At 39.6% G+C, this 22,140-nt stretch overlaps 1 long non-coding RNA gene across 2 annotated transcripts in view; it reads right to left on the reverse strand.

The window, feature by feature from the left end:
• LOC122706624 overlaps positions 1-22,140 on the reverse strand; it is a 255,133-nt gene that overhangs the window by 97,393 nt on the left and 135,600 nt on the right. Inside the window, exons 1-2 of one of the 2 annotated variants that reach the window (XR_006344425.1) lie at positions 5,565-5,642; positions 4,521-4,679 (exon numbers count right to left, since the gene is read on the reverse strand). This is a non-coding gene — a long non-coding RNA (uncharacterized LOC122706624). Of the gene's footprint in view, positions 1-4,520; positions 4,680-5,564; positions 5,643-22,140 lie in introns of those variants that run through there. The other variant, XR_006344426.1, reaches the window with a different exon arrangement.

Below are 22,140 nucleotides of genomic sequence, written 5' to 3' on the forward strand. Positions count from 1 at the left end.
ATGAGTGTTAATAAAAATAGTGTTAGTCACTTAGTAGTCGTGTCCGACTTTTTGCAACCGCACAGACTGTAGCCCACCAGGCTCCTCTGTCTATGGAGTTCTCCAGGCAAGAATACTGGAGTGAGTTGCCATTTCCTTCTCCACAATATACATAAGGAATAGCCAATAAAAATAGGGATATTTAACCTAAAATATAACATAGAGAAAATAATTATGCTTTTCAAATATTCAAAGGAGTATCTGGCAGAAGTGGATTATTTTCTTCCTGTATAATTTCAGAGAAGTTAACTGGGGTTAGTGGTGGAAAGTGGAGGAGAGATATTAAAGCATTTGTTGCCACAAAAATATGTGAGATTAAAGCAAACTGCTTAATAATAATCTTGCTATGAAAAGTTTATCAAGAGACTGGATAATATTTCATGAGTGACACCATAGAGAGGCACCATTCTCAGGTAGAAGACATAGCTAAAAGGATTACCAGAGTGGTTCCCAATTTGGATGATCTGAAATTCCTTTTTTTCTTTTTAAATAAGATTACCCCCATTCCTGCCCCACTGTGGGTTGTTGTTTTTTTTTTTTAATATTTATTTATTTGGCTGTGCAGTCTTAGTTGTGGCGCCTGGGATCTTCAATCTTTGTTGCAGCATACAGGATTTTTAGTTGCAGCATAAGAACTCTAAGTTGCAGCTTATGGGATCTAGTTCCCCAACCAGGAATCTAACCCGGACCCACTGCACTGAGAACATGGATTCTTAGCCACCAGATCACTAGGTAAGTCCTAGAAATTCTTTATCTGCAAAGATTAATGGGATAAGGCCTTTGCTTTTATTATGCTTACAATCTCCCCCTCAGAAAGAAAGATAGGTTTATGATGGAGACTAATAACACAGTTCAAATTATGGTTCAAGACAACAAATGAAGATACTTAGACAAAGTAGGATGCAATTCATGGCTAAAATAAATGGGACAGATCATGTACTCAGTAAGAATTGTTCAGACATTTTCTGTCAATCAAATTTATATATATATATAAACATTATTTTGTTCACACATTCCAGCCTCTCTCCCAAATTCCCATCTGGCTTGTCTTGAGTGTCCCTTCCTTTCCTTTACATAGGTTCTAATTCTTAATTCCTCCTTCAGTGTTGATCTTAAATCCCAAAAATATCCTCCATGAAGATCCTCTCAAAATTCTAGTCTTTTGTGGTCATTCTCTTTTCTCATTGATTGTTTGTACTTTAGTTAAATCATCAGGAAAGAAAATAAGTCTTATATCTCTAAGTAGGTCTAACATTCAGAACATGCACTCATTCAATGGGAGCTAATATTATTACAATGGCAACAATGCATAAAGGGGATTCCCAGGTGGTGCTAGTGGTAAAGAATCTACCTGCCAATGCAGGAGATGCAAGAAATGTGGGTTCAATCTCCTGGGTTGGAAAGATCCCCCGGAGGAAATAGCAACCTGCTCCAATATTCTTGCCTGGGAAATCCCATGGACAGAGGAGCCCGGCAGGCTATATATAGTCCATAGAGTCATAAAGAGTCAGACATGACTGAGCATGCATGCACCTAACTTAACAATGCAAAGGAGACCGGGGAGAAAAGACCATCATGATAACTTTGGGTAGCACAGTTAGAAAATATTCTTTAGAGGAGGTGGAATTTTACCTCCTACTTCTCTCCTGATTCACTGATACATTTAGTCATTCAATAAATATTCATTGATGACTTCTAAATCACATCCTGTCAAAGACTGGATGACACAAAAAGGAACAAGGCAGACATGGCACCCTGACTCAAGAGCTTACGTTCTAATTATAGAAATAAGGACAAAGACAAAGATAAAAAAAAATTACAAATCATTAAGGAAACAAGCTAGAGACTAATTTTACGTAGAATGGTTAGGAATAGATTTTTTGAGGAAATGATAGGCTGGAGCTTGATGACATGAACATGCAGACAGTGTTGGGAGCAGGGCAGTTAGGGTACATTTAGGCAGAGTAACGAGCTTCTGTAAGACTTGCCATGAGAGAATGACCTTAAGTTTTTTTTTTTTCCTGGCAATGAATAGAAGGCTATGTGGCTTCATCTGGTGGTGAAAGGGGAGGTGGGGAAAAGATGATCTTGGAGAGGTAGATGGGCCCAGGTTGTGTGAGGCTTTGCGGGCCATGGGGAGGAGTTCAGATTTCCTTTTAAGTATAAGGGAAGACATTACAGGAGTTTAAGCAGGAGAGTAACATGACCTCCTAGTTTAAATTTTTTTGAGAACATTGGTTGCTCTATAAGAAATGGACAGACAAGAGTATGGAGTTAGAAGGTAGTTGGCGGTAACCCAGAGAAGAAATGACACTTTCTTAAACACCTGAAGTAGCAGGATGGAAGAGAAATCAACAACATTTTGTTCTGCAACCTGATGTGGCTGCTTTAAATAACGCTTTGAGCTTTAAGAATATTAGAATTCTGCTCTTTCAAGACTCAAATTCTGGCTGGAAGCAGTGCTTTGTTTCTACCAAGGAAATAACTTTGTTCTCTATTTGGATGCTGTTTATATATGGTGGTTTGGGAGACGGCTGCAGAAGGATGAGGTTTAGGGACAACCCAGGTCTCCATCAGCCAGTCACTGGTGACGCCTCAGATGACCCTCCCAGCACAGCTTTCTGCTACACTGGCAGCAATACAACCTGGTCGTCTGCAGTGTCAAGGAGCCCCAACTGCTACAGGATCTAGTCTGGCATGATGCTTGCTTGATTCAGAAACACCATGAGGCTCCTTTCATTATCAAAGGCAACAATCTGGCCAAGACCGTGACTCACCTTGCCTAGCTGGAGGTCAAGCTGAATACATGGGCACACCCAGATGGATAAAAAAATAAATTTCATAGTTTGGGGAACACTGCCCCCTCCAATGACACAACGTTGTCATTTGAGCAGAAACAATTCTAAAAGGACAGGAAGACCATACATTTTGGGACAGGGCTGCTTCTATAGCTAGGAAATACCTTGGTCCACTGATAAAGGAGGTTCATTCATGTCCAAGTCCATACTTCCACTTTCTTACAGCCCATCCTTTCACTTCCTTCAAGCCCAATCTCAGTCCCAAGTTTTCATCAGCTGCCTTAGAACTGTAGGCAGCAGGACTGGGTCAGAAGCCTTATGTTAAACCCAACTAACTGTGTGCAGATATTTTGAGAATAAGAGGTTCATTGTTTCAGTAAAATCTTGTGGCAAAGCTTTGTTTATCCAATCCTATCACCTGCTATACCTGATATAGCATAGGAGAGAAATTGCCTACTAAGCTTTTAGCACAGTGACTATAGCCTCACTGGTTCAGAGAATAGGATCCTTGCCCTCCTGTTTTTCTCTAACAAGATGGGCACACATCTGTTTAGTCAATTGCTTCAAAAATTGGGCCTCCAAGAAGTATATTAGTGCTGTTTAGTGCTTCTCTGGTGTCTCAGTGGTAAAGAATCCACCTGCCAATTTTATTTTATAAAACTGGAAACGCCAGTTTTATCTCTGGGTTGGGAAGATCCCCTGGAGAAGGAAATGGCAACCCACTCCAGTAATCTTGCCTGGGAAACTCGATGGATAGAGGGCCTAGCAGGCTACAGTCGCAAAGGGTCGGGCATAACTGAGCAACTGAATAAACACATGTCATAGCCCACATCCAAAAGGAAGTTAAATGGAAACTGAACTTTCAAAAAACCCAGTTCATTCAATTCAAAAACTTCCCTATGAGGACATGACAAAATATGAGAAGGTAGCTGCCAACACCCTTTCCGGAAAATCTGTTCAATTCTTTTTTTTTTTTTTTTTTTGGTAAAGAACAATTTTTTATTAAATAATGTAAATGAAACCTAATAACTGATAACAGAAACATTAAAAACTTCTGGATTCAATTTTTAGCCTTGGATCCTAGGAACCCAATCTAGTGGTCTGGATTCATGACTATCCTCTCCTTTTCTTTCATCTGTTTTATTATTTGTCATAGAGTTTCTGAAGTATAACCCAGCATGTATGTGTGCTAAGTTGCTTCAGTCATACCTAACTCTCTGCAACCCTATGGACTGTGGAAGCAGTGGTACATATACACCATGGAATATTACTCAGCTGTTAAAAAGCTGTTCCATGCTTAAAGCCATAGGAAAGCTGTGCCACATCTGTGCCTCTGAACACCCTGCCTGAACATGGTCATCAGGATGGATGCCTATAGCAGCCTCGGCGCTGAGAAGAAAGTTGGAGTGGATTAGAAAGGCACAACAGACTAGGGTTCTGGGTGTCCTCAAGGAAATCTAGGACTACTGGACTCCTTTTTCCTTGGGGAGGGGGGCTTTTTCATGTGAGATACTTTTATTGTTGAAGTCAGTTGTTACCTCAGCTTCAAGTTTTCCTCCTGGTGGAATGGGTGACTCCTGGGAGTCAACTAGAAGAGTTGACTCAAAGTTTTAAAGCACAGAGGGACCAAGGCCATTAAGGATGCTCCTAATGAAACTAATGTGTCCACACGGCAGACGGTACCTCATTCCTCAGCTGATTTGCAGGAGGACTCGGCCCTTCTCAGGTGAATTCATGGGCTGCTGCTCTGATATTCTCCAAGTTCCTTCTGACCTTGTGTATGTTCCTTCACTTGCACTCACTCTTCCTTGGTGTTTTGTTTTCTATTTGCACAAATTCTACCTGTTAATGGGAAAAAGATGCAAACATTTTAAGGAATCACTTGCAATCCTAGCATTCAGGCAATGTTTAATATTATCTTGGCATGTATACATGTATATGTGTTTCTGATTCATATTTACCCCCCTTAAAATTTGAGTTCCATATTGTATATAAAGTTTTGCATCCCCCCATTTGAACTATATAATAAGCATCTCTATATATTTCTAAGAATATTTTCAAAGCTTAAAAAAGTGTCCTTTGATTTGGGTAATGTCTCCAGGCCCTGTTGAAGGTATTTGGGGATGAGGCAGATAATTTTATGTCTTAATTTAAAAAATTTATTTCTCACTACCATGTCTAGATTTAATCTAGAAAAGTAGATTGATGGGACTTCTCTGATGGTCCAGTGGTTAAGACTCTGCAATTTCATTGCAGGGGGCATGGGTTTGATCCCTGGTCCCCCTCCCCGCCAGTCCCCCTGGTCCAGGAATGCCATGCCTAGTGTAGCCAAAAAGAAAAAGAAAAGTGGATTGATAATTCTGGACGCCTATGCTAGGTCACATTCTCTCTACTTAGAAGATGATTATTTTTCTAGCCAACATGATGACAGTCCATAGGCGCTGAGCTCACGGCTCTTCAGAGGTATACACTGTGCAGTATTTGAGAGCGAAGCCACAGGCTTTCTGGATTTCCCCTTGATTTGCTAACTGCCTGTGAGATGAACTTAAATATGCTAGTTAGCACCTCTAATCCTCCTTTTCCTCCTTTGTAAAATGAAAATAAAAATAAAATCTGTTTCATACGATCGTGGTAAGAACTAGCATAATTCTGAATACAAGGCACTCAGATATTAGCTTTTTTATTATTATCAAAGTTTTAGGAATATTACCATGAGTTGATACTTACCTTCTTTATTCTTCGAAAAAAAAAGCAGGAATTAAGGAAGGATTCAATATGCAGTTTTCCCCTCTGCCTCACTCGATCGACTCTCCTCTAGAATGTCTATGTGCCTCAGATTCTTATCATGTACAAATCCTCACCAATCCCAGAGTACAGCAGACCTTTCCATAAATGATTTCATAATCACTTGTCTACACGTGATTTCTTCTGCTAGAATGCTCACCCCCTCCTTCACCCACCTGCCAAATGCTTGCTCATCCTTTAATATCTCCTCCTCTGTGGAGCCCTTTCCCAAATCTCCAAAGAGCTGTTGTTCCACTCTACACTCCCGCAACACCATTTTTAAACCAATTTCCTTAACATAGCACTTGCCATGATATATTTGTAACTGATCTGTTTACATGACAATTCTTCCACTGGAGTGCAGGTGTTCTTTTTTTCGGGGTGGGGGTGGTCCAGGAACATGTCTTTGTCACCTCCAGAGTGCAATAAATGCTTAATGTGTGGGGGAATAAATGAAAAAAAAACTATAAACCATACATTTGCCCCAGAGGAAAAAACCCAGGAATGTTCAGGAGTCTGAAGGGCAGATCAGTTCCCCTACTCTGCTCTCCATGTGTTCAAGACTAGAAAAAGCCCCCAAAGGAGTCGGAAGGAAGGGTTCCATTCAGCACACACCTAATTACAGTCCTCGCTCAATTCTCTCTTATAAATGACAACCATCAAATGCCAAGATGTGACAGAATGACATCTGGCTCTTTGGCAGGCACCCCCGGCAACGGCGTTAATGACTTGGGAGATGGCTCTGGGTATGTAACGCTGTTAAGTTTGTTGTCTGGATTATATTATCCTCTTCGACATCTTTTTACATTGTCCTCTAACTCACTTCTGATTCTGATTCAGTGAAACCTGGACACATTTATCCAAATTTGCCCAATGCCCTTCATGGCCTTGACATCCCAGTCCTTTAATATATTTTCATCAGCTCCTGTACATCGTTCACAGAGAGTTGTGAGTGTACTTCACAGTCGGTTTGTATTCTCACAGGCAACTCAAAGGGGAAGGTTTTTGTCATCTGGGAAAAAGTTCTTTAGTGCTCAACCAAATTACATTTTCTAAGATGACCACATTTGGGGCTCCTTTTGAAATCACGCTGTACAAAGAAAAAAATGCCTCAGTGACTACATATGCTTTGAATTTGAAACCAATGTGCAATGCTTCATTAGCTCCCAGGATGAACTATAAAAAGGCAGGGGTTGCAACCATAACAGTCTTGCCTCTGACTGAGAAAAATATATACATTTTAATTTTTTCCTACACATTAAAAACAAAGCCTGTATCTGAATGTCATCCAGTTTTCAGAAATGATGCATTTAATTTTAGTCCTGAATTCTTTTATTTTTTCCTTTATTTATTTATTTTTTTACCTCTCACCATATAGAAATAGGAGGCCAAACTAGGAAAACAGCATAGTATGAGAAACAAAATCCCCAAAGCTTTCTCTTCCATACCAGTTGGTTATTGTGATTTTGGAAGAGGTCAAAATTTATCAAACTGGGCATATATGAAAATGTAAAAAATATTAAAAGGAATGTTAGAGTTCAAATAGTAAATCATTATGGCAAATCCTTATAATGTAAATCAGCCCCTGGAATCAATAGGCTGAAGTGTTAGCTTCATTCTATGGGTATTTTAACTATTTAAAAAATTTTTGCTTACAAAATAACTGCAATACTCACAACTGAAAAAAATCATATTATCTAGTGCTTTGACTTATTGGAGAAACATTTATGTGTAGAACCAATACATTCATCATGTGTAATTGGAAATTAATGAAACAGTATTTATATTGCTTATATTTTTACTTTTTTTTTCATTTAAGCATGCCATCTTAAAATGTATTATACCTATTTAAAATGCTGATGGAAATCAAAGATATAGTATTATGAAATGTCAAATATAAAATTAAAAAGAGAAGGATTATTTTCAAAACTCTATACAGTAGTTCTCAATTATATCACGGTACTTTCTAATTCCTCAAAATTCTGAAGTGATTTGTAGGAAATAGAAATGTCCATGGTTCAAATCCTGTGAGTTTCAAATAGCATATATTTTGTTTGTTTCCATGAAAGAGACAATAGACATTAGAACATAAAGTACTAAAATGGTTTTTTATTAACTAGCTTGATGAGGAATAAATAATGGGATCTTTCCAAAAGTTGTCAGTCTTCGGCCAAAGTTTCCTGTACCTTGGTTAACAAAACTTCAATTTCCATAAATATATTGATGCCTCCAGAAAGGTGTGAACAGATGCTTCATCTCTACATTGTGTACATAAATGTACATTCTGAGATGTAAATTGATCAAACTGTAGAAACAAATCATTTAAGATTCGTGCAGTGATTAATAACAGAAGCCAGTAATCAAATCTCCCTGCCACCAGCACATCTGTTACAGAGAGTTTCTAGTTTGCCCTATTATGCAAATGTGCAATAAAACAAATACATTACTTAATTTAGCAGCTGGTTCAAAAACATTATTTTAGGTGATTTCTTTAGGTTTTGTGTACTTTTGCTATTGATAGTGGTTAATGTGAACTAATTCAATTGTTTATGAGATGAGGGCTTCTACATAAAAAGTAGCCCCTGGGGAAAGCCAGCCTTTTGAAAGTCATTTTGACCCTTGTCTCTGAGAACCAAACACTGAGGCAAACACAAGATAAGTCATGGCTCTCAAGGCTTCCACTCAGAAAGCACAGGATTCTTAAATAGTTTAAAATGGAAACTCCCGTGATTTCCCTGTTCTTGGGGATAGAGGAAAATCCTCAGTGCTAGAACTTGCTGGATCTGGAATTTAATTTTTTTAAACTGAAGTTGTTTTTACATTATAAAAATATCTGGACACAAAAAAAGAAGTTTTACAGGTACCTTGTACTGTATGCACTGATGTTTTCCTGACAAAAGGTAGGAGGATCTCATGGAATCAGTGGGAACCATTTAAACAGCTGGTATACCAAAAAGTAGGAAACATGTTTCTCATGAGCTTGAGAATGATGGGAAAAACCACAAGCAGGTGGGCTGCACTCATAGGAAATGCTCAGAGAAGCGCCTTTTGTGTAGAGGAGGCAGTGACCAAACTTGCATTTGTGAGGCCAGCTCAGGGAGGAGATGGGGAGAGGGAACTTAAGCACAGCCACCCACAGAGTCTTCAGCAGCTGGACCGCAGGCTAGAGAAGAACAGCCCTAGTTTTCAGCAGTGGAGAAATGGTAGCTGGATAACAAGGAGTCATATGTTACTCTAGAGTTGTAAGTTGTTTGAAGACTGCTGCCTTACTCGGTACAGGGGATAGGTGAAAAGCAATATCTATGCCCAGTTCATACTCAGGGTCTCTTAGTTAATATGCAGAATCTCAAATCCCTTCCACTGTGGGTCCCTAGGACAGCTCTAAAGGGACCCTTTAATCAGTTGTTTTTAGATCCATCTTTACCAATGGCTGAGCTTCCCTAGTGGCTCAGATGATAGAATCGTCTGCTTGCAAGGCTGGAGACCCGGGTTCAATCCTTGGGTCGGGAAGACCCCCTGGAAAAGGGAACGGCAACCCACTCCAATACTCTTGCCTGGAAAATTCCATGGATGGAGGAACCTCATAGGCTATAGTCCATGGGGTCGCAAAGAGTCAGACACAACTCAGCAATGTTGCTTTCACTTACCAATGGCTAAAAATTATGGCTTTAAGGTGAGGAATTACATACATGCTTACATGTTTAATAATATAATATCCACAATAATCTAAATAATCAATATTTATCAAATACCTGCATTAGCACCACCTTGTAAAACATTCTTACAAACAATATCTCTTTTGAGCTTCATATTTTACCAATGTGGGAAGTGGGGCTCAAAGTGACTCACCCAAGAGCACAGCCTGTTCGGACCGAAACTAAGGACTGATTCCAAAGCCCATGTCCACACATATGTTACTGAAGTTAAATTTCAGTAGAAGACATGAGGAAAAAGACAAATTGTGGAGTGTTTCCTCAGCACCATAGATGGAAGAGGGAGAAACATCAGTTTTCTTAGTAAATACTCAATTTCGTGCTCTGCAAACATACTGAGACTTCAAATTCAAACATTAACATTAAAAGAGAAAATACAGGGACTTCCCTGGTGGTCCAGTGGTTGAGAATCCACCTTCCTATGCAGGGTATGAGGGTTTGATCCCTGATCCAGGGAACTAAGATCCCGCATGCAACTAAGCCTGAGTACTGCAACTACTGAGCCCCACATACTGGTGAAAGGTAGGAGGATCTCACAGAATCAGTGGGAGCCAGTTAAATAGCTGTTTATATTAAAAAGTAGGAAACAAGTCTCTCATGAGCTTGAAACTGATATGAAAACCCTCAAGCAGGTGGGTTGCACTTCTAGGAAATGCTCAGAGGGGCGCCTTGCACCCCAACAAGAGAAGTCCACGTGCTATAACTAGAGAAGCACTCATGTGCCCCAAGTAGAGAAAGCCCGTGCACCTCAAAGAAGACCTAGTGTAGCTAAACAGAGAAAAAGGAAAAAAAAAAACAAAAAACAGATTTAGGACACATGACTGAGAGTAGGCTTTTTGGAAACATGGATTACCCAGCAGACAGACTGTATTATTGAGGATTCTCCAGAGAAACAGAACTGATAGGATGTGTGTATATATATAAAGAGATTTGTTATAAAGGAATCGGTTCATGTGATTATGGAGGCTGGCAAGTCAAAATCTGCAGTGTGGACCCCCAAATTGGAGACCTAGGAGATGAAGGTGCAGATGAAATCTGAAGGCACTCTGCTGGAGAATTCCTTCCTGAACAGGGAGGCCAGTCTTCTATTCCTGCATTCCATGATTAGGTAAGTCTCACCTACATAATGGAGGGCAATGTGCTTTACTCACAGTTCCCCAATTAAATATACATGTTCAACTCATCCAAAAATGCCTTGCAAGTTAACACATAAAATTAACCATCACACAGACCAAGTTTACACTTAAGTGACAGTGCAAGTGGTTTTGCTCAGTCATGTCCAACTCTGTGATCCTATGGACTGTAGCCCACCAGGCTCCTCTGCCCATGTTAATTCTCCAGGCAAGAATACTGGAGCGGGTTGCCATGCCCTCCTCCAGGGAATCTTCCAGACCCAGGTCTCCTATATTGCAGGCAGACTGAGCTACCTGGGAAACCCTTATACTTAAGACACCAGCAAAATATGGTACTTGAAAAAAAAAAAAAAAGACTTTTGAAAATAATCTGATATGTGATATTTCAGAAAAAAACAATCATCATCAGGAAAAATTGGACTCTGGCTATCTCATCCTTAATTTTACAGTTTAGCATTTTTAATATTTTGGTTAGATGCAGGGTAGGGAGGGACCAAAAAAAAATCTCCATAATCCACTCTAATATTGTAGTCCTTGGGACCTTTAAAGGCCTTGCTTTCTGGTCATCACTAGAAAGTTCAAGCCATCACCATACGAATTTTTTCTGTCCAATGCTTTAGAAGTGATAATGAAAGTGAATTGAATTCATTTGGCAAATATTAGGCCTGCCAACAATATTCTTACTTTCTGTAGAGATTGTGAGGTCAGCACAGCATAAGGGGCAGGAGCAAGACACTGAAGTCACAGAAAGCCTTATTTCCTAACTCTTTTCAACACTTTTCTATCAGTGGGATTTTTGGCAAGTTACATAACTCTCTAAGTTGCAATTTCCATATCTTTAAACTAAAGATAATTGAGCCTATTTCCCACTGCTATCATGAGGATTAAGGGAGTTAAAGCACTTGGAACTCTGGGCACAGTGTCTGACATATGATAACTCAATAAACATTATTCTTGTGATAGCCATAAGAAGAAGAAAATGAGTTAGGGTAAAAAGCATAATTGTTGGACCAAATCCATCCATACTTTCTACATGTTGCACAATGGATATTCCTGGTAAGGTGGCCACTGAAGAACCATCATGGACCCTATATTCTCTATTTTTGGAGGCCATATTCTACATATCAAGCATATTAAAATAAACTCAAATCCCATGTTAAGAGAAGCATTCAGAAGGTAAACTGTTTTGAAAGAGTTTCTAAAAATAATTTTGCTATGAAAACCATTTGAAAGGGAATGTGTTAGTCGCTCAGTCATGTCTAACTCTGAGACACCATGGATTGAAACCCACCAGGCTCTTCTTTCCATGGGATTCTCAAAGCAAGAATATTGGAATAGGTTGCCATTGTCCTCTCCAGGGGATCTTCCCAACCCAGGAATTGAACCTGGGTCTCCTGCATTGTAGGCGGATTCTTAATTTCTTATTTATCAACTTGGAATTTCAGGAATTCCTTAAAAGCCAAAATAATCTAAAATGTTTCTTACAAACTGGAATTATCATAGAATTTAATGTTTAATGAAATTGTTAATATTTTGTGTGATTAACAGTTTAATAAACATTTAAAAATTTGACTGCAGTTTAAAAAATATTTTGGAGACAGTAAAGCTGTATACAAGTAGCAAATATTCTTGAAAGTTCACAGATCCTAGATATTCTTCTTACACTGCATAATGGTTCAACTGTCTTGCATAAGTTTTAAGTTCTTCAGAAAAGTAGAAAGAGAAAGGGTGGGGGTGGGGAGTCAGAAAACCATGCTTCCATCATGAGTTAAAAAGGTGTTTATAAATTTTTATTTTTAATCATGAAACATTTCAAACATACAGCTGCTGCTGCTGCTAAGTTGCTTCAGTCATGTCCGACTCTGTGCGACCCCACAGACAGCAGCCCACCAGGCTCCCCCCTCCCTGGGATTCTCTAGGCAAGAACACTGGAGTGGGTTGCCATTTGCTTCTCCAATGCATGAAAGTGAAAAGTGAAAGTGAAGTCGCTCAGTCGTGTCTGACTCTTAGTGACCCCATGGACTGCAGCCCACCAGGCTCCTCTATCCATGGGGTTTTCCAGGCAAGAGAACTGGAGTGGGGTGCCATTGCCTCCTCTGCAGACATACAAAAAAGTATGTAAAAGGTAAAATTCATTCCGTTGCTTATTGCATCTCCTGTTTTACTTATAAGATAATGTACTTCCTTCCAGAAGTGTATTCATTAATATCAGTTTGGGCTTATGTTTGAAGGCTAGGTTAACTAACCATAAGTTTCTAGTCTCAAAGAACATTTTATTCAGCAAATTTGAGGATATCATTCCATTGTCATCTGACCCCTGTTACTGTAGTTGAAAAGTCTGTAGTCAGTCAAGTGGTTTTTTGACTATGCTCTGCCTATTAGCTTCTCAGGTTTACTCTGTCTTTGGCATTCCATATTTGGTCTATAGCGTACCAAGGGGCAAATTTTCAAAATTTATTACCTGTTTATTTTTTTCTTTCTGGAACCCTATTAGTGGAATGTTGAACAATCTTATTTTATTTGTTTATTAAACTCCATTGTATATTTTCTATATTTTTATTTCTCTTGCTTCTATCTGGTAATTTCCTCAGATTTGTTTTACAGGGTACAAACATATCCTCATATTTATTAAGTCTACTCTTTAACTCTACCATGATTTTCTTTTCTAGTCCACCCTTCCAAGTTCTCAGACTTACGTGTACATCATAGTGCCAACACTTTGTTTTATCTGGGTCCAGAGCTTCATATTCTTTCTCTGATGGGGGTTCTAAAATCCAATCTATTATGTTAGTTGGACAATAACCTACTCTGGTCAACCTATGTGTAAATTTCCCTTCTCTGTTTAAAGATCTTTTGTTTTTAGCATCTGAAGATTTATTTTTCTTTTTTGCTAATTCAATTGACATTTACACTTTTTTTTGGTATTAGCAGTATTAAATTTCTTTGCTGGAGGATACATTTTAGTCAGTATTACTGGTTGAATTGTATACCCCCTAAATTCATATGTGGATGTCTTAACCCCCAATATGATGGCATTTGTAGATGGGGGTCTTTGAGAGGTAAACAGGTCAAGAGGATGGGACCCTTATGATGGGATTAATTCTCTGATAAGAAGAGACTCCACAGAGCTTGCTCTCTGTCTCTCCTTGAAAGGGATCATAGCGAGATGGCAATTGTCTACAAGCCAGAAAGGAAGTTCTTACCAGAACCAGAACATGCTAGCATCCTGATCTGGACTTCTGGCCTCCAGAACTGTGAGAAAATGCATTTCTTTTATTTAATCCACCCAGTGTATCATATTTTGTTATGACAGCCATCTTTCTGAAATATTGAGTCTCTAATAACTTTTATTTGTTCAATTAATACTGACAAGTTTTAAGAAGAAAAAGTCTTGCTGCTTTTACCTTTAACTTATCAACTAAGGCTCCCTAATATGGATTTGTAGTAAAGTTTGACTTCACCTGAATTCAGATAAACCACAGTATCTGAGCAAGTAACACATAATAATTTAAAAAACCTACTGATTCACGTGGAATTCATGTTAATTCCAAATGGACCACAAGACAACGAATCAGATTTGGAAGAATAGCCAAGAAGAGAATGATTTTACTTTGTTGGGTTGAAAAAAACCAGAAATAAAGACAGCTTCAAAATGGCTTCTGTTTGAATCCAGAAGGCAAGCCATGGAAACCTAATAAAATGAAAACTTCCATCAAGACTGCAAATAAAATCTTGAGGGTATCTGTATAATTAATTTTAAAAAATAGGATGGAGCTATCATTATTGTGGTAAATGTAAATTATTACTAAGTGTCCTCCAGCTAATTTGAAGGACCTTTCACTTTTCTGTGACTAGAGTAAGAAATGAGAAATTTACTACAGTAAAATATATAGTATCTATTGCAATCTTAAAAAAATCTGTTGGCTGGCAGCAATATAACCCTGAAGCATTCTGATGAACTGTAAACAATCCAGGCTCTACTGTGTGTGCAAAAAAAAAAATAGCTTATAATCATATAGGACTGCATTCCTGCCATATGACCAAAGGCTTTAAAAGCACCTTTTCCTTGCATTCCAGAAGCTGATATTAACAAAATTACTTGGCAATTTGGCAGTTGTAAATTGCGACCTCTTGTCATTAGTTGGGTCACTGATGTCCTCCTCTTTTCCTTTTTAAACACTGATGGATTCAATAAAGTAAACACTGACTTTATAAATAAGCAGGGAGTCAGAGCACTAGATTCTAGTCACTTTCGGAATGGGAAGGAAGCAGAGCAATTACTGAGAGGGGAAGGAAGGGACGCTAGGACTGTAGTCAAGCAGATGATGGAATGAATACCCTATTTAAGTATGCCACATGTCGCCATGTGAAAGAAACGGTGGGTCACAAGAAACAACAGGAATGCCATAGTGCGTTGATCCCATAATTAAGGGAGAAGCCATAAGTCAGAAGCCTCTCAGACCGAATGAGTTTCTCTACCATACACTGTAATTAGTACTCTTAGAACGCTCATTCCAACAGGCACTTCACACTGATGATACAGAATACTTTCTTTCAGTACCAAAACTCAAAGAATAAAGTATGCAGCAGATTGGAAAGTCAGCTAAAGCTCCTGCTCTTGCAAAGACAGACTGCAGTCATTACTCTACCTTGTCAAAGCCAGAAAAGTAGGGATTTCCACAGGGCAGCATCAAAATTAGCTGATTCTAAAAGAATCCACCACTTTAAAGACATCACATACCACATGAATTTCTGCCAGCCTTTTCCCAAACTAGGCAGTTAGTAATCAAGGAAGAAAAAGGTTACACTCCCACTACCACTATCACCACACACAGGTACACATGTCCAGAGCAAACACTAGTGTATTGCTTTTCTCTCCTTCTAAAACCTCCCTCCTCATAACATCTCCAGCATGTATGTGGAAGACATGAACCCCTCTTAGCATTTTTTCTGGCTTACTGTTTTGTTTAGAGCAGAATATGCCCAACCCTGGGCTTCCCAGGTGGCACAGTGGTAAAGAACCCATCTGTCAACGTAGGAGACACAGGAGTTGTGGATTTGATCCCTGGGTCAGGAGGATCCCCTGGAGAAGTATTCTTGCCTGGAAAACCCCATGGACACAAGAACCCGGTGGGCTACAGTCCACAGGGTGGCAAATAGTTGGACACAACTTATCGTCTGAGCACACGAAAACACACATGCCCAACCCTAGACAATGAAATGATTGGCTAAAGCCATTCTCGACAGTCCCTTCTGTTACTTTAAAAACTCCTAGACATAGTTATATAAAAACTTCTGTCCAATGAGATCTGAAAGAAAGTCTGCTATGTAAGTTTCTAGGGAAATATTAGCTTTCTGGATAAAAGAAAACACACATCTCATGTCAATTTTCCTCTTCCTACCTACTTTGTTCTAGAACACGGTACGGCAGCTGGTGCTGCTACAGTGATCTGTCATCATGAGAGGAAGATGAAGACCATTCAGGCGACATGGACCCTGACATCACTGAGCTGCTGACCGACACCAGCATTAGCTAACCTCTGGTTTTTAGATTATACAGGAAAAGTAAACTCCTCCTTGTTTAAATGACAGAGAAATTTTCTGTTACTTTCAGTCAAATCCATTTCTAACTGATGCAAAATACATGGTACTACCATTTTACATGTTTATTACCTAGTTACCGTGAACAAGTATGCAGTACTTAATTTCACAATAACACCAAGGTGAAGGTAGCTATTCACTTCAGATTCCAGGTTTACATATGGGGAAGCTGCCAAGTGAAAATTACTGATTCACCTTGGGATGGTATAAAACCAGGTGACTATTTCCAGGCAAAGAAATGCCAGTATTATCTGCATCCAGTGGTATCAATAAGGAAGCCTGAGTTGCCCAGCACCACCAGCACCATTTGGTCCAATGGAACACAACCAGTGAGAGCAGAGAGTCCCCTAACTACCAAGGTGAGGTACATAGTTCAATGCCTAAACTTACGCAAGCTACCAGGATCCATCAAAGAGAGACAAATACAGATGCTGAACTTTCTCCACTACCCAATCACAGCTGTTCAATGTGATCTGCTATCCCAGGTGCAGACAAAAGAGAGCTGCACTGTTGGCAGAGAATTTTAAATTGTATTTACTATAAACTTATTACTATCGAACCTACTAAAAAACTGTCCACTTTTCATAACCACCATGACAGCTGGCTCAGTGGTAAAGAATCCACCTGCCTATTCAGGAGATGCAGGTTCAATCCCTGGGTTGGGAAGATCCCCTGGAGGAGGAAATAGCAACCCACTACAGTATTCTTGCCTGAATAATCTCATGGACACAGAAGCCTGGCAGCCTACAGTCCATGGTGTTGCAGAGAGTCGGACATGACTGAATGGCTGAACACACACATACATTAGTAATTCTAAACAATGTAGAATGATAAAATACTCCACTGAAAAACATTTCTTGTTGACTTAATTCCTAAACAATCATTGAGATTATAGTTGAGTTCTAAATGTGCTGATGGTCATATGTATATTTTATTATTTATTCCTTAATAAACACTATGCATAAAAGTTACTTTAGAGAACTCAGTCACACAGAAGCCCCTGACACATGTGGACTGAGCTGCATAAGTTTGGTTCAAAAGCAGTTTTAAATGGTTTGACAACCTTCACGTTTGTCTCCAAATGCTATGTTCTACACATTCCTAGGGTTAAACAGTAGATGAACAATGACTGCACATGACTGTAAGATGAAGAAAGAGACCATGAATCACTTAGTCTAGGTGACTATTTGAAGTTTGTACCTGTGTTTAAAATTTGCAAGAGTGAAACAAATGAACTGCACATTGCTGGTAAGTGCAAATTTTAGATTATACATGAAATAATGTAACAAATTTGAATAACTCACTTAAAGTTGAAATACATTCTTTTTTTCTACAAGGTGTTGAGTAATATATTTAAAGACCACCCTTCCAAATTATCATACTAGAATTGTATAGACAACAAATAAAAATGTATTCTTTTTAAGTTGTTACTTCTTTGCTTTAACAATAAGAGATAAATCAAGCAATTAATGACTATTGCTGGTTATTACATGATCATTACTGAAAGTAATTTAATTGGTCCATTCAGAGGATCAAATAACCTAGGTACAATAGAAGAAGAAATTCAAAAGTTCCCTAAGCACTGTTTTTTTGAAAGGTTAGTGCTCTGTTTGTGCTATTAACTGACCACACTGCTGAACACTTAGCAGATTTTAATTCACAGCCAGTTCTAGACATGTCCTAGGAGTGGAAACATGTTCTCTGATACATTGTGCCCTATCTTCCCTACGGCCACTTAAAACAAAATCTATGGCTTTGGAAAACTCTTCAGTACTGTTATTTACACTATGAACAGAAAACAGTGCAATATTGAGAGATTGCTTTTGAGAGGTGATACAGAACTTAAGTCATTTTGTTTGGAAGCTATAACTGGGAAGTTTCAACCAGAAACATGAGTCCAGGTATGCTTTCTGAGGCTTGAATCTAACTATTCTCATACGCTTGTTTGGATAAGAACTGTCTGGGATATTCCCAGCTGGACAGACTCCTGGAAATACAGGACTCCTGGAAGTGCAGGACTCCTGAAGTCTGTCCCTAAGGCTTCCAGTTCAGAAGATTTGGGGTAGAGCCTACAATTTGTGTTTTAAATGACCAACAATCCCATTTAAGTTATTCTTGAACTAAACTTTAATAAATGTTAAGAAACTGTAGATATCAGAAAAGTGGAAGCCTTTTTGTAACTTTTTTTCCTATTGACTATTAAGACTTCTAATTCACCAGGTCAGCCCTTTTGTTTAAAGGATAAACATGTAAATAAGGAAATAAGTAAATAAATATTACTTCCCTCCCCCCAAATGATAAGAGAACAAAACAAGCATGGTAGATAAGGAGATAAACGGCTGTTAAGAGAGATGATTCAGGGGAAAGCACCTGTAACAGTGAAATGGTCAGAGAGTAAAACACCTTGCCAGATTCAAAGGGAAGAGAAGAACTTACTTGAGTCTGCTGTGGTCTGAGTGTCTGTGTGCCCAAAGCAGAACCTTCATGAATGAGGTTTGTGCGCTTATAAACGAGACTCCAGAGAGCTCCCTCACCCTTTTTACTGTATGAGGACACAGTAAAAAAAGCCCATACCTATGAACCAGGAAGTGGGCTCTCACCAGACAGAATCTGCCAACACCTTGATCTTCCCAGCCCCCAGAACTGAATTTGTGTTGTTTGTAAGATATCAAGTCTCTGGTGTTTTGGTGTAGAAAGCTGAAGGGACTAAGAGAGAGTTTAATAAGTATAATGAAATGTGGGCCTTGAATTCTACTTCAAGGAGATTTTAGAAAAGCAAAAATTACATAATTTAAGAAGCTCAAAATATAAACCAAGACATTTATTTATTTTTTCTTAAAAGCTTACATTTTACTTTTAGGAGTAATGACTTTTATATTCGGTTGAGAGTTTAATTCAGAAATATCTACAGGGCACCCATTAGGTGCCAGACATGGAGACAGAACTGTCATCAACTTGGAAGGAGCTTGTAGTCGAGCTGCAGAAATGGTTGCGTCAGGAAGTAGAGACCCAGCTGGCACCTTGCTATGCAGACACCAAGCTGCCCAGAATATACTCACTGGCCTTTCGCTGGTTCAGGCCTCTCTGGGGTTTAACGTGAGTGACACGGTGGGGCCGTGTGTGGCATCAGTGTGTGTGCGTGTGTGATCACACATGCTGGTAAGGTAGACTGGCGCTTGTCTCCCAAAGGGGGCATCTCTCAAACACAATAACTAACGCTGTCACTTGGATGTCCCTTGAAGGTAGCAGTCACATGCCAGACTGAATATAGACAAGCATATGCCAGAAGGATGAGTGGAGAGAGGAAGTTTACTCCTTATATAGATGGAAGTCCCAATAAGCCCTTAGAGCCGCCTCTCAATGCTCTGTACCTGGGACTAGGGGGATGTAACTGCCAGCCTCATCCACTGGACAGAATTGTGGGCAGTTTCTATTAGATATCCTTTTCCTTCCTGTCACTTCTCATTTTTCCACAGCGGCCGGACGACGCTGTTACTGCCACGGGCCTCTCCCCAGATCTAGTCAGGCACGAGGGAAGCAGGAAGACCATTTTGTTCTGATATTAAATAGGAGCCTCTGGGGTGATGTACACGGCACACCGTGTTCTTTAGACTTGTTTCCGATGAGAAAAGAGTAACGTCTGTGTGTGTTGGGTGGTGGTTTTAAGACATTTCATTTCTGAAAACATGGAGATAATAACAAGTGACAAAAAGAAAGGTCCCCCCGGTTCCTCCCCCGGCTTCTAATGAACCAGAGCTAGTTCTCCCCCTGGGGAGTCCTGTCCTGCTTGGCTTTCACTGAGCCCTCAGGAGAGTGTTCCTTCTGGTAATTTCTCACACCTTGCATGTGTTTTCCTGGGGGGCCAATGTTTTCCTCTGTTCCAGGCTTCTCCCTCTTCCCCTTTGTTCCTCTGCACTCCAGAAAATCAGATTTGCTGGGAATACCAGGGACTGCAGAGAGAGCTGACCTGGGGAAAGGAAGGCCTTTGTGGTCTCACAGGAACTGTCTATCGACTGAGCCCTGGGTCACCCTGTGTTAACTGCCTCTGCTGTCTCTCGGAGAGAATTTTCATACCAATTCCGCAGGTGACCAAATATGACAGAATTTCGATAGTAAATTTAAAAAGCTGTTGCTCCCCAACTCTAGTTACTTCAGCGATTCTGAAATTGATATTTCACTTTTACAAATTATATTAAGACAAAACATTTAAGTTTGAAAGATACAAACATCCTCAAAGGACATAGAGACAAAATGCCCATCCTTTGTGCCTTCCCATCTTGCCCCACAGCCCCCTCCTCAGACACAGAGGTGTGTAGAAGGGAGCCAGAAATTGCCCATAATCACGCTCTGCCTTTCTACTGTATGTCCAATATGTGCTGTCATTATTTCAGTGTTTGAAGCTCTCATGGCAGCATTGCCAGGGAAGATAATGGAGCCTATTATTTTCAATGAGCTCCATCAGAGGTTTCAATGGGCCTGCTATCACTCGAACAAAGACACATTGGGAAGCAACACTACTTTCTTGTCATCAAAATGGCTGAGTTTGTGTGAAGCTAAAGAACACCCCTTTTATTTTTCCTTTTCAGCCCTGTTGGATTTGAAAGGGCCAAGAAAGGCAGTTTACAAAGAAGCAGGCCTGACTCCTTGCCGAGTGCCCTTTGCCCTGGCCAGATGTACATACGTGTTTTATTGAATCAATAAGTTCAGCAAAGTGAAACCTGCCTTACCATGATTTCCTATTTCTACCCAGAAATATGATCCCATGAAAAATATCCTCAAATAGAATTAGAAACAGCAACCAAAAAAACAAAAGCAAAATAAATAAATAAATAACCTGCCAACATGGAAGTAGTTTAGAGAGTGGTTGAGTTTAAGGTGAATTAAAAGATTCTGGCTCAGCCTAGAAATCTCTTTTCCAACCTGTTTCTGACCCTGCTTCTCTAAACTTGAGAACTTCTTTGTCTTTACGTGTGTTACAACTTGAGCTGAGTCCCAAGGCTTCTTTGGTCTGAATATTTACAAAACCTTACTAGTTACCCTTTATGAGACTGTAACAAGACTACTTGTCTAACTTCCTAACTGTTGGGCAATTTTAGGATTGGTAAAATGTATTTTCTGAGGGTTATAAATATGTGAGTCTGTAAAACAAGTACCCATATATTAATAGTTCTAACAGTTCATTGAAGCATTTCAATTTTTGAGTGTTTATTATGTTCATGATGTTACATATTTACTCATTTAATCTTCATAACAACTCATGAGAAAGAGAGCTATTGTTATCCTCATCTGTGCACCAGGACATCCGTGAGGCCTAGAAAGATCCAATCACTTGTTGAGAGTGACTCCAAGAGCAAGCGCCAGAAGAGGAATTGAAACCTCACAACTTCACTCCAGGGTCCATGAACCATGGAGGCCTCTACGTGTAACTGAGCCACTGCACAGCTGTTTGAAATACTAATCAATTTTTTCTTCTCCTTGCTTATACTCTTCACTCCTCTCAACCTGTCCCTTCTCTCCCTTAAGTATCTCCATTCAAGCAGTTAGTGGGCTCCTGGTACGTGTCCTCAAGTTTACAGAGTAGGAAACAGAAGTAGCCTGCCAATCTGCCTTTAGTGTATACAAATGTATAGATTTTCTTAGATGCATTATTTTAGATGTCCGTGTCAAAAGCATAAAAAATGGAGGCAATGCATTTGAGAGGGAGAAGGAGAGAAAATAAGGATTTTGAGAAACATGGTGAATCTGTAGGATTCATACAGGAATGAAAGATGGCTCAGCCAAGTTACTTCCAGAAGGGAACTCTGTGGTGTGTTCAAAAGCTCTGTGAACACTGTATCATAATTTGCAGAACATCCAGGCTTTGCTCCAGTGAGGTCTGTCCAAAGTCCGAAGCCAAGTTTTCAACTGGGCTGCCTTCCCCCGAGTTGCAGGGGAGCACTGGTCTTCATGGGAAACCCCCAGTGCAGTCCCAGAGGATGTGGTGCGTTTCTCTGCCTGCGGACGCAGACCTGGTTTGGCCCTTTTCAATTTATCCCTGCAATTTAATCCTGCAATATTCCAGAACACCCGTCA

Source organism: Cervus elaphus, chromosome 13, assembly GCF_910594005.1.
Source record: "Cervus elaphus chromosome 13, mCerEla1.1, whole genome shotgun sequence".
NCBI lineage: Eukaryota > Metazoa > Chordata > Mammalia > Artiodactyla > Cervidae > Cervus > Cervus elaphus.